Source organism: Haliotis rufescens, unplaced genomic scaffold, assembly GCF_023055435.1.
Source record: "Haliotis rufescens isolate VD_foot unplaced genomic scaffold, xgHalRufe1.0.p SCAF_55, whole genome shotgun sequence".
NCBI classification, from domain to species: Eukaryota; Metazoa; Mollusca; class Gastropoda; order Lepetellida; family Haliotidae; genus Haliotis; species Haliotis rufescens.
In genome coordinates this window covers 683,259-695,867 of record NW_025964279.1, presented here as the reverse complement: position 1 = coordinate 695,867, position 12,609 = coordinate 683,259, and positions in this window count along the sequence as shown.

Below are 12,609 nucleotides of genomic sequence, written 5' to 3'. Positions count from 1 at the left end.
TTGATCAAATAATGTTGGGATGGGGAGTGTGTTTAATGTTGGTGAGATTGTGGGTATGTAATAGTTGGTATAGGCGAGTAAGGTATGGGGCTTTTTCTGGGTGGGTTTTGAATTTTATCATTGTAGGTTTTTTAGTGTTGTCATATTTTTGTGTGAGTGTTTTGTATATTGGGTTATGTTGGGCCCCAGTCCAGTAGTTTAAGCTAGATTGATGTCCGCGGTGTGTGATTGAAAGTGTACCTGTCAATAGTAGTAGTGTATTGTGGGCAGTACCAATCCTGGTACCTGTGGCTATTCTTGGGGCTTTATATAGATTTTAGTTTCTTATGATTTGTACTTGTAATGCCACTTCGGACCGGAGCGGCATAATCTATTTTTGATTGTATCTGTTTTATATATACTAAGAAGTGTTTGTTTGTTTGATCCCCAGTCGGTGCCTCTGATAGCCCTCATTAGGTTTAAGTCTTTTTTGCAAGAGTTGACCAGTTTTGAAATTTAAGGGGGTTCAGGTGAGGTGTTGGTCAAATGTGACTCCTAGAAATTTTTCTTCTTTTTGAAATGTGATTTCTTCAATGTTTATTTGAAAGCCCCACTTACTAGACCATTTTTGAATACTGTCAAGTGCAGACTGTATTTTGGTTTTAATTAGGTTTAATGAAGTAGAGGATGTCAAGAAAGAAATGTCGTCTGGATAATTGATGGGGCGGGGTCCGTCTTTCCGAATAAATTGGAACTTTGAAGGCCATTTTAGGGGATAGTCATGATTCCTGTAAAACTATTAATAGTGGTTGGATTATATTTTGGACCGTGTGGGCCTCAAGTTCATGCCCATTGGCTTTGAGACCATTGCAGTTCCATTGTATAATCACCATTGCTGATAGAGTAAGACGTGTACTGATAAATAACATTGTATGTGTGTGTGCGTGTGTGTGTGTGTGTGGGGGGGGGGGGGGGGGGGGGGGTCGTTTAATTTGGTCGTAAAATTAAAGTTAGTTACTTAGTTAATTTTAAAGACTTTTGGTAAACTTTGGACTTGGTAGCCAGATCGTAGTTTCAAAAGGATTGCAGCAACTATAAACTATTTTGTTCGTGTTGCTGTGTAGTTTTTGTCGGGTGATGTTTGCAGGGGTTGCTGTTTTCCTGTTTTGAATCTTGTTGGCTGGATAAGTTCTCCTGTTTTTGGTGATGTAATGGGGCCTGGGTGTGTGTACTGAGTTGGGTGGGTGGGTCGGTGTGGGTGTGGGGGAGCATTTGAGTTGCTAGATTATAGTGTGTTTGGGTGATTGTGTTGGTTTGTGGTGGTGGTGTTGATGTGCGTGTGCGTGACCGTGCGTGCGTGCGTGCGTGCATGTGGGTGGGTGGGTGTTTGGGAGCCTGTCTGCATTGTAGCTATGGGTGGGGTGGATGTGGGCTGAGACTACTGTGTGTGTGATTGAGGATGAGTGTGTTTGGGCTCGATGGCTAGTTTTGTGTGGAGGTCTTTGTGGTTTGGGTTGGGGTAGGGTATGGTAGGAGGGGTGAAATGAGCTGAACGATGAGTCTAGGGTTTGGTCCGTGAGTGGGTAAAAGTTGTCCTCTTGATCATCAGTTGTGTAATTGTATGAGGGGCTGGTTTGGGGAGGTCTGATTGTTTAATATTTTTGTTGAGTTTTAGAATATGTTGTTGTTTGATGGGACATGTATTTGGATTGGATGTGTTGCCTTCGGCTTGGCAATTTATGCAGTAGGGGTGGAAAAGGGGGAGATCATATTTACCCCGGCAGAAAAAGATGAATCCATAAGAAAAAAGGAGAGAAAAAGAGTGACAGTAAAAAAAAATAAGAGTAGTTTGAAAAAGCCGTGGGTGCTGAGTAACAATGGCGGCTGGTCGCTTGGGACGCTTGAGCTGAAGGTCAGGCACAATAAGGAACTTCAGTGCTGTTGGAAAATAGTGGTTTGAAGTCTTGAAAGTTGATGGTGGTTAGATGATGTTTGATGATAAGCGCTCACAGGCTGAATATATGTCCGAAGACCATGATGGAGAGAATATGAATGGGGACCTGAACCATTACAGACCAACTCATTATATGAAGTGGTGCTCACAACTGAAGCTGAAACATTAGAGAACAACTCATTATATGAAGTGATGCATCGTAACTGCAGCTGAAACACTAGAGAGCAACTCATTATATGAAGTGTTTGTTTGTTGTTTAACGCCGCACTCAGCAATATTCAAGCTATATGACGGCGGTCTGTAAATAATCGAACCTGGACCGGATAAGCCAGTGATTGACATTATGAGCATCGATCCACGCAATTGGGATAGATGACATGCGTCAACCAAGTCAGCGAGCCTGATCACCTGATCCCGTTAGTCAGTTTTGGGTGAGAAAAAGAGTAATGCCGAAGCCAAGGTAAGATATTTCCAAACTTAATTAGAAGGTCTGCTGGCGTTCTTCCCTGGCGTCGCATTGTTTCCTCTGCTGCCACTTACTTGGCTGTCTGCTGACTGTCTTGGACGAAAGGAACTGTTGATGTTGTGGACCCATAACAGGAGTGTTCTGCAAACATATTTAGAACGTGTCAACGTGTTTTGACGCTGTAACAATTTTAGAACGCATGTAAAGTGTTCTAGACCTGGATTCAGAACTCTACAGGTTCTCAGACACTCAAAGGGTAGAATTCAAGCCATACCAACACACCCATGCACATTCTCTAGCATAAAGCCGCACGGACGAAACTCAGAACTGTAACCATGAATTCTTATTATCTATATTTGTCATGATCATGTGGATATTCAAGTCACATAAATATGTGTGAGTTCTCGCAATCAGCAATATTCAAGCTATATGACGGCGGTCTGTCAATAATCGAGTCTGGACCAGACAATCCAGTGATTAATATCATGAGCATCGATCCACGCAATTGGGATCGATGACATGCATCAACCAAGTCAGCGAGCCTGACCACCCGATCCCGTTAGTCGCCCCTTACAAGCATAGTCGCCTTTTACGGCAAGCATGGGTTGCTGAAGACCTATTCTACCCCGGATCTTCACGGATCGATTTAGCAAGGGGCAAGAGACAAAGCGACAGTGCAGATTGTCTTTCTGTTAATGATGCTGATTTACAAAAAATATTCAAACCTAAGATGTGGAATGATAGCGGTCGTATAGTGTATATTTATGGGCAGCAAGTCCATGATCAAAACGTAAACAATGAATGTACAAGCCCGAAGTGATCAAAAGGGCACGTTCGCATCATAGCGGTGCCGCGATTTCTTGTCTACCAGATGCCCTACATGCTCGCCCGTTTCCACAAATAACTCCTACTTTTTTCATACGAAATGACTAAGAGTCATGTGTTGTTGCTCTAACTACCTGACCGTGTGAATGGTTTGGCCTGACCGTTTCACATTTTGTCACAAAAAGAGATTTCAAAAGTGTGGGCACGACATCTAACGTTAGTCGATGCTATATTGTAAACAAATTGTGTCAAGGTCGGTTTCACATGTGGTAGCTCGGCCCTCTTTTCCGTCGACAGTCCACGCGACACAAACATGAAAGAAATATTGAATACATCGACATAACTTCTAAAATGATGTTTGTTTGTTTGCTGTTTAACGCCGTACGCCGCAATATTCAAGCTATATGACGGCGGTCTATAAATAATCAAGCCTGGACCAGACAATCCAGTGATTGACATCATGAGCATCGATCCACACGATTGGGAATACGATGACATGCGTCAACCAAGTCAGCGAGCCTGACCACCCGATCCCGTTAGTCGTCTCTTACGACAAGCATAGTCACCTTTTACGGCAAGCAATGGTTTCTGAAGACCTATTCTATCCCGGATCTTCACGGGTTGTAAAATGATTACATTTTGCATTTGGGTTAACCGCTTATGGATACGATGTGCTGTAAGGTTTGACTTCGATTTGTTTTTCCTTTCATCGAAACTGTGATAATGGCGCTTTGATTCGTTTGCTGAAATAGTATTTTCCTCGAGTCATGGTACATGTTGTGATTGTACAAGATAATTGATTATCAATTATGTATGTATATACATCATCAAATATACATTGTAAATCTTCTCAGAAAATGGAATATATTGTCATAGAACGACTGCTCGTATTTCCAACATTCTGCCATGGATATTAGATCCAATTTATATTAAATTTACAAATTATTGATGTAGATTCAACTCTCGATTAACGTATGATAATCTACTGCAAGTGTTCAGCAGTAAGTAAACGCTTTGTTTTTTAGTTCAATGACGTTACAATCTTCAATTGTATTTGTGTAGGCTAAATAGACGGTCGGTTATTTTCCGCCGCTGTGATTTTGTCGTCTGGACAGGTGCGTGTGATTTAACCCTGAGTGTTGTGACGTGGATGACGTCACGTCAAACAGCTGATCTAATATTGTGGTCGAAATTGGATACACTTGGTTTCAGTTTCCAAATAATAATATATTCTCTTTGACAGAACTAGAAAGTAGACTAGTACATCACGAATGGGAAGATTACCACGGCAACCGACGAGTGAATGAGACCGTTTATCACTAGACTGACACTGTTAGAATATTTGGAGCCGTTTTCTATTTTTGGTATGTTGACGAATGTGCTTTTCATATCTGTTTAAAGGTTTGATATTCCAAGAAAATAATGTGCATTTAGTTGATTAAGTGCATTACAGTGAGAAAACTGTCAAAATGGACCCAATATTAAACAACCTTTTTAATTTTTTAGCCGCATGTATTAGAATCTCGCATGGTTCGATTTATAACATAAACAGTATATATAACATTAGATCTACACGAAAATTAATATGTAGGTAAATTCATAATCGATTTCCGAATGACAAAATGATTTCAGTGTAGACTAACTGTGATTTCGTTTTGACGTTTTAAATAGTTTTCATTTTGTTTTTTTCACTGTGCATTTCACAGTTCTTTTTTCACAATTTTAAATTGTGTATGTTCCCTCCAAGCTGTAATTGAGCGAGGCCAAAAGAAAAAAGGAAAGACATAATAACTGAAAACCATTAATTTTGAAGATTGTGTTAGTTATATTTTCGAAGTTCAACACCAAGAATATATTACAAATAATTCCATTACTTTCATTCACCAAAACTGTACTGGAAATAAACCATCACGAATGTCTTTGAATGCTGAAACATTAGAGACCAGGGTCTAGATTTTCGAAGCGATCTTAGATAGATTAATCTTAACAACTTACGTTCAAAGATATGATGTCTCAAGTTTAAGAACAAATACATTTTCGAAACTATCTTAAATATGTCGCAGGTCGTATAAAGTTACGATCCCTATCAGAGAACTCATTTGTGTTCGAGATTGAAAAAGCGGGCTGTTTTCCAGTGATGTCACGGGTATGTCCCAGACAATAACAACAACATCGAGAAGTGACACGGAATGCATATTATTAATCACACTGTCAGGTCACACTGTTTAACACGCAACCTTTTGAGTGACATATGTCCAATATGTAGACGTTTTGTTCTTATGATAAATGATACCATGACCACCCGAACACAAACAGCATTCGTGTGCCATGCAAAGTGAGTGAGTGAGCATGGCTTTACACCGCTTTTAGCAATATTCCAGCAATATCACATTTTACCAATGTCGGGAATCGAACCCGGGTCTTCGGCGTGACGAGCGAATGTTGTGCTATGCAAAGGCATTTTTCAAACCAATAAATGTTATTATCAATAAGTGTAGTGTTGCCACATAATAGTTATTTCAATTGAAATAATGTGCAAAGAAGATACTTCACTATTTTCCCTTCTAATGATCCTCTCGCGAGAAAGCAGACCTTTTTGTAAACACATAGCGTACAAAGTTAAGGACGAAAGTAATAAAGAGACGTTATTCTAAATGACAATGACGAGACCTATGATCGAATAGCAGGCGTTCAGCATTTAAGATGCGTGTTCAAGTCTGAAGTTACATGATTTATGCTGGGTCAGTTTCACAATACTGCTTGTTTTTTGTGTTTATGTCAAAAGTCAAGTTTATAGAGAAACCACTAACATTATACCTGGAAACACTCAAAACAAAAATTGTTCAGGAAGCAGCGCACCCACGAGCGAGTTACAATGACAATGTAAGTTTCTTTTGTTATTTACATAACCAATATATTTCACGAATAAACAAAGGACTCAAATACAATATCAAGCAATTTGTATTTAGATGATGTATATTTTTTAAACCTATCTAGGTCCATAATTTGTTATCAAAATTTGAAAGTGACACTTTCGTTCACTAAGGAAGATAGTTTAGGAATTGTCAAGTTATGTTGTCTCATGGAACACGCCACAAGTTAATGTAGTCCTTCTTTCCTTTCAAATCAAGAAGAGTTCATAAACTGATTTGTCAGATATGATTTAAATCTGTCTGAGGAGCGAAATATCTACATTGTCAATGCATAACATCTAACCCAGAACGTAGTTCGATGACGCTTGTCTTGTCTGAAAGCATTGCTGTGGGTCAATTAATAGTATTTGTCCGGTGACCCTGTCCATTACAATTATATTATTGTTTGAATGGTCTCATGTGTCTATATTTTGTGAATATAAAACGGGTAAATGTACACATAAATTAAAAAAAAAACACATCAATTTTTATTTTAAAATCGGTCAATTGAATGCAAAATTCAAAGATTATTGTGGTGAAAATGTCTATTTTAAATTGATCAGTAAATTTCATTCAATAAACATTTTCTGCGAAAATATATTGGAAAGTGAATTTGGACAATGTTCAAAATATGTTACTTCTTTAGGACAATTTAAACCGAAATGAGCATGGGAACCCATTTTTTACTTGATTTTTCAAATCGCCGTTCTCGATATCGCGATACGAAAATATGTGCTCTCAAAATATCAATAAATTGCAATATATAATGGAGTACATCTATGTCGTTAATCACCCGTTCTTAAAGAATGCGATTATTCAATAGAAAATATGTAATCACTTGTATCAAAAATATTTGTCTCTCAGTAATATAGATAACCTAGGTGTTGTTTTGAAAACGAAACCAAACACAATACTTTTGCTAGAAAAACATTAAATATACTCTTTATACAAATATACTATACGGATATGTGATCACATGTATTTCCTTCTTAATCAGTTAGATCAGCTGCCCTTGAGTTATCAGTAAGGTCACGGTCATAACTTAGAGCCTGCCGACACCTTCCATTTTAATCCTTCCCAAATTATCGAAAAGTTTGTTGTTTCACACTTCTTCAGCATGGATAGAAATGTATTGTAAGCTATCGACTCCATATTTATGAGGATCGCTGTCGCGATTAATAACATTTCTAACGTGATATCTTCCATGCGTTCTTCGTGTTTTTTCGAAGTGTCAATTTGAATCACACAGTTTAACAAAATGAAATGTCAATCTTTTAACGTAAAGCAGATTATTTGTTTGAAAAATATCTATGGCAAAGTATGCCGCCATCTTGGATGAAGATAACATAAACTTACGACAGGTATGGGACTATCGCAGATTTGTGACAATCTTACGATATTTTTGGGCTACGATAGTTTCGAAAATAGGCAACGATAGCCTACTTTTTCCTTACGTTAACTTTACGATAAGTTTAGGGCTGCGGTCGCTTCGAAAAAGATCAAGCTCATTATTATGGAAGTAATGCGTCTTAGCTGGAGCTATAAAAAGATACACTCATCTTAATAAAACATGGGCCTCAACAGAATTTGCACATTAAAATACCAATTCATTTCAATAACCATAAAATTTAAAACGAGAATGTCTGCATCGTCTTGAGATAGGATCTCAACTTGAGATCTAATACATTAAAAGACGTTATTGTAGGAAGTGGGATGTCACAACTGAAGCTAAAACATACGACACGAACTGATCATGATAGGGTTTCACGCATCTGAGCTGGAGCCAAAACATTAAAAGACGCACTCATTATGATTCAATCATTCACATTATTTCATGGTATAATCGGCCGTTGCATGTACTATCAGCCACAGTGACAGCAACATTCCGTCATCAACACCAGCACAACGTCCGACTCGCCAACAGCTTTCAACCTCCACCACTAAAGTCTCCATCTAAAGCTTCCGACCCTACCACAATCCAAAAAAAGTCCTGCCCCCATTCTTCTTCAAATAAATAAAAGCGACAATACCCTTACCACATTCAAAAGAAATCTGCACGAGTCGATTGCACGATTCCGACTATGTCATGAGCATGTACGATTGCATGTGTTTATGAATCACTCGAGAATAATAAAGAAACCAGGTGTTCGCGAAAAGGTGAGCGTATCCTGCACCACCGGTGGCATCCGTCACAAACACATGTAAAGGCAAGTTAATTGAACCTGAAACAACACGGGAATATACCCCATGCAGCCATCATATACCCGCCGCCATTGCTGGCGCCAGTCAAGCCCCGACGTTCATTCAGTTTGGACCACACTCTATGAAGGTTCATTCTTCAGGGAACTCACACAAACTAAAAGTCCATTATTAAGTAATCCCTTAAGGGCAAGAACTGGAACCTCCTCAACACATTACTTATATTATCTGACCTATTATCTACCCCTGACAACTCTAAAACCCTTAACCTTAGCAAGGGGATCAAAACATTAAGATAAAATAGCATCTAATTTCAAAATTTCAAAATTTATATTCCAAATTGTAAAATGGACATAAATCCCTTCACACTAAAAGTATTAGTAAATGGCACATTTCTTTCTTACTCGACCCATTTGGACAAAATAAGTTCAAGAATTCACAGATCCATTGCAGATCTAAACTCTGCAACTAAACACCACAGTGATCAATGTAGAAACTGCAAAACAACCGATGACCTCGACAACTGATCGTTATATCACGATCAGTAACAAACTTCCGTTCGAGCTTTATATATCAAAATATAAAAAAACAATCTAGCTTTACTCTTCAAGCCATTTAATGCATCGACAGTATTCTCGGCAATTTCAAATTTCATTATAATATAAAGCAAATATTTTTTATTTATCTTTGACAAAACAAAATTCAAAACAAACCAATTGCCATATATATTGAATCTAAATTCGTTTTAAAAAAATCTGTGTATGCATGTAGATGTCGGTCAATGGGTGCAGGGGTTTAGCAAAGTCTCACCTTGTGAAGATTTGTTGATAAAATTCCGATGGAAAAAGTGACACCTAACCTCACCCCACCCTATTTAGACACTGGTACCAAGTTTGCGGTTGCTTACAGCGGACCAAACAACTACCCCCGTCGGGGTAAGACTGCTGAATGGACGGACCAAAACTCGTTTCAAGTTTTATTGATATTACACCAACAGTTGGCAGGTTTAAAAAAAACCAGCATGTATTGGTGTTACTACACCTTTCATAGCGGAGCTGGACAAGATAGAACTGCAATGAATGGTTAAAACGGTCATTTCGCAGCAAATACTCTGTTTGTGTGCATATGTTGTTGGCCAATGTGTGGAGGCGTTGGACAAAAAATTCGGTATGTGTATAGTGTGCGCGGGTTCAAATCCCGAACTGGGTACAATGTGTGAAGCCCATTTCTGGTGTCCCCCGCCGTGATATTGCTGGAATATTGCCAAAAGCGGCGTAGAAATCAAACTCATTCATTCATTCATTATCTAAAAATATATATATTAACGCTGCATAATTGTGTCGAGGAAGCTGTTATGACGGCAACGAAACTTTTTTCTCTTGTTTTCATAACTGGTGTTGTATGGAGAAACCATGTTAAACGTTCGCTCCTCTGACGAAAATCCGAGTCTTGTACCCAAATTGGGTAAGATGTGGGAAACCCATCCTTGGTCTTTCCATAGTAATGCGGTTGAAATATAATTATAATTGTGTAATTGGTCAAGTTGAAAACACCAACGACATAGGTGTAAGAACATAAACAGAATTTAGAATCAATATGTTTTATGTACATGCTGTATTCTAACATTAAATAACATGCTTCATTCATGGACGACATAGGACAATCTCCCCTACCCCCTCCACACGCACGGACGGACGGACGGACGGGCGCACGCACACACACATGTACAGTGACAGAGAAACGCTCTTACCGGCCTGGTGACCTGGTGACCTGGTGCTGTTTTGTATCGAATACAAAATCACATAATCTGCGAATCCCTGCAGCCACAGCGATTATTCGTTTACATAATAATATGTTCGACCAACAGATTGTTTAATTACATATTGCTGCACTTACCTTGTCGTTATATTCCAACGTCCTCTCCAGAGTGAAAACATCCGGCAGGGCAGGAAATCAAGCTGAATAATGTTTCTTCGTGAAAGTCTTCATAATGCACATGACACACCAAAGTTTTAAACGCAGCGTTCAAAGTAGTTCGTGAATAATAATAATTATAAACATGAGAAATAGGGGTCTAAGCCCATTGTAATCTCAATTTTAAATGAATTCTAAACAGCTTGTTGAAATTAATTTAACATGCACCGGTGCATTTGATAAAGTAAGCGTCGTCTGCTTCGATCAATAGAGTCTAGCTCACGCGCAGGAAAAACACGTGCAACGGAAGTGTTTCCCGATTGGCTAAACTCGTAACCATGACATCACGTGACTATTCTGGTGACCACCTGCATGAAATATACAACACTTCTAATCTGATTTGACATTTGTTTATATAAATAATCTTATCCGACAAAGGCATTGGCGATGGGGTTTGTCTAGCGAGGTTAAAGCGTTGACTCGTCACACCAATTCACCACATGTGTACACCATATAGAGCCGATTTTGATGCCCCTCTCCGTTATATGGCTTGGATTCCAAATTTCGCAAATGATTTTGTAATAATAAATGGTATTTTTTTAGCGGTATTCATCATAATAGAATGGAGATGTAATACGGTGGACCATGAGTTGCCAAGCGCCTTAACATTTTAATGCATTTTAATCATAATGATGATTAGGAAAAACATTATCAAAGAATTATGAACAATATGTATAAAGTACCACACGAGCAAAAACGTATTAGCTGAGGGTCAAAGGAGAGAAAACCGAGTTTTTTGTATGTAATGGATAATTATTAAAATAACTGTTGTTAAATTTGATTATGTCTTTTTAACCATCACTCATTCCTGCAACAGTTTGTGAAAAATAATCTGTGGCTGATTAATATTGCGATGTCCTGGCTTACAATCAGGATGTCAGGTAAAAAATATGGGGTGTCCTGTCAAACATACGACATGAGCCATGCCCTTTTCTCTTTTGTTTTTTCTCTCATTTCTTTTCATCAGTATATATGTATATTCATTTACTTTCAGATTCACCCGTGAAGATCCGGGGTAGAATAGGTCTTCAGCAACCCATGCTTGCCGTAAACAGTGACTATGCTTGTCATAAGAGGCGACTAACGGGATCGGGTTGTCAGGCTCGCTGACTTGGTTGATGCATGTCATCGGTCCCAATTGCGAGGATCGATGCTCATGATGTCAATCACTGGATTGTCTGGTCCAGGCTCGATTATTTACAGACCGCCGTCATATGGCTTGAATATTGCTGAGTGCTGCGTTAAACAACAAACAAACAAAACTTTCCGATTCAGATGTTCTGTTGCTTGGGCCGACATTTTGATCATCTATGAAAACTACCAAATAAACGTTATGAAAAGCACACATCGTGCCTTCCTTGTCAATGAGTTCATCAACCCACCTCAATAAAATATATATCAAACACTATCTCTCTCATTGATATAGAGTGAGTGAGTGAGTGAGTTTCACCGTTGAAGCATTTTCAGTTTACCTCAGGGGTAGGGATGGCCCAGGTCGTCTCAGGATCCGTTGATTTCGGTTGATTCGTTTTGATTTTCATCCTTCTGTTATGATGTCGGGTTTCACCAAGAGATAAACGTATGTGACCTGCATCACTTCGGGCTTTTCTCCCACATTAAGCTGGCATGCTGTTGCATTTGTAAAATACCTATGCTGTTATATGCTATATGTTATATGCTGGTGTTGTGTCAACTGAAAATCATCTGGAGATTTCCTATTGTGAGGGGCGGTCGGGTAGCCTAGTGGTTACAGCGTTCGCTTGTCACGCCGAAGACCCGGGTTCGATTCCCGACATGGGTACAATGTGTGAAGCCCATTTCTGGTGTCCCCCGCCGTGATATTGCTGGAATATTGCTAAACGGCGTAAAACCATACTCACTCACTCACTCACTCAGATTAAGAAAGGAGAGTCTGATTTCAGGATCCTTTTATCATAAAACGAATGTCATTCGTTGTTCTATCAAACACACTTCATCTTAAGGTCAAATACGTGCGTGAAAGTTATTTATTGCCGCATTCAGAAATATTACAGTTCCAACGCCTGTAAATAATCGAATCTAGAGCAATGACTGACAACATGAGCAAATGTCCACGTCATCGGAAACGACGATGCACCATCTGTCACGTCACCTAGCCTGACCACCCGATCCTGTTTAACAACGTATAATACAAAGTAAAATTAAATAAGTAAGTTATGGATTGTAAATGTCGAGGGGTACAAAATGTATCAATGCAGCTAACAATGTAAAGCATATGTCGACGGGTACAAAATGTATCAATGGAGCTAACAATGTAAGGC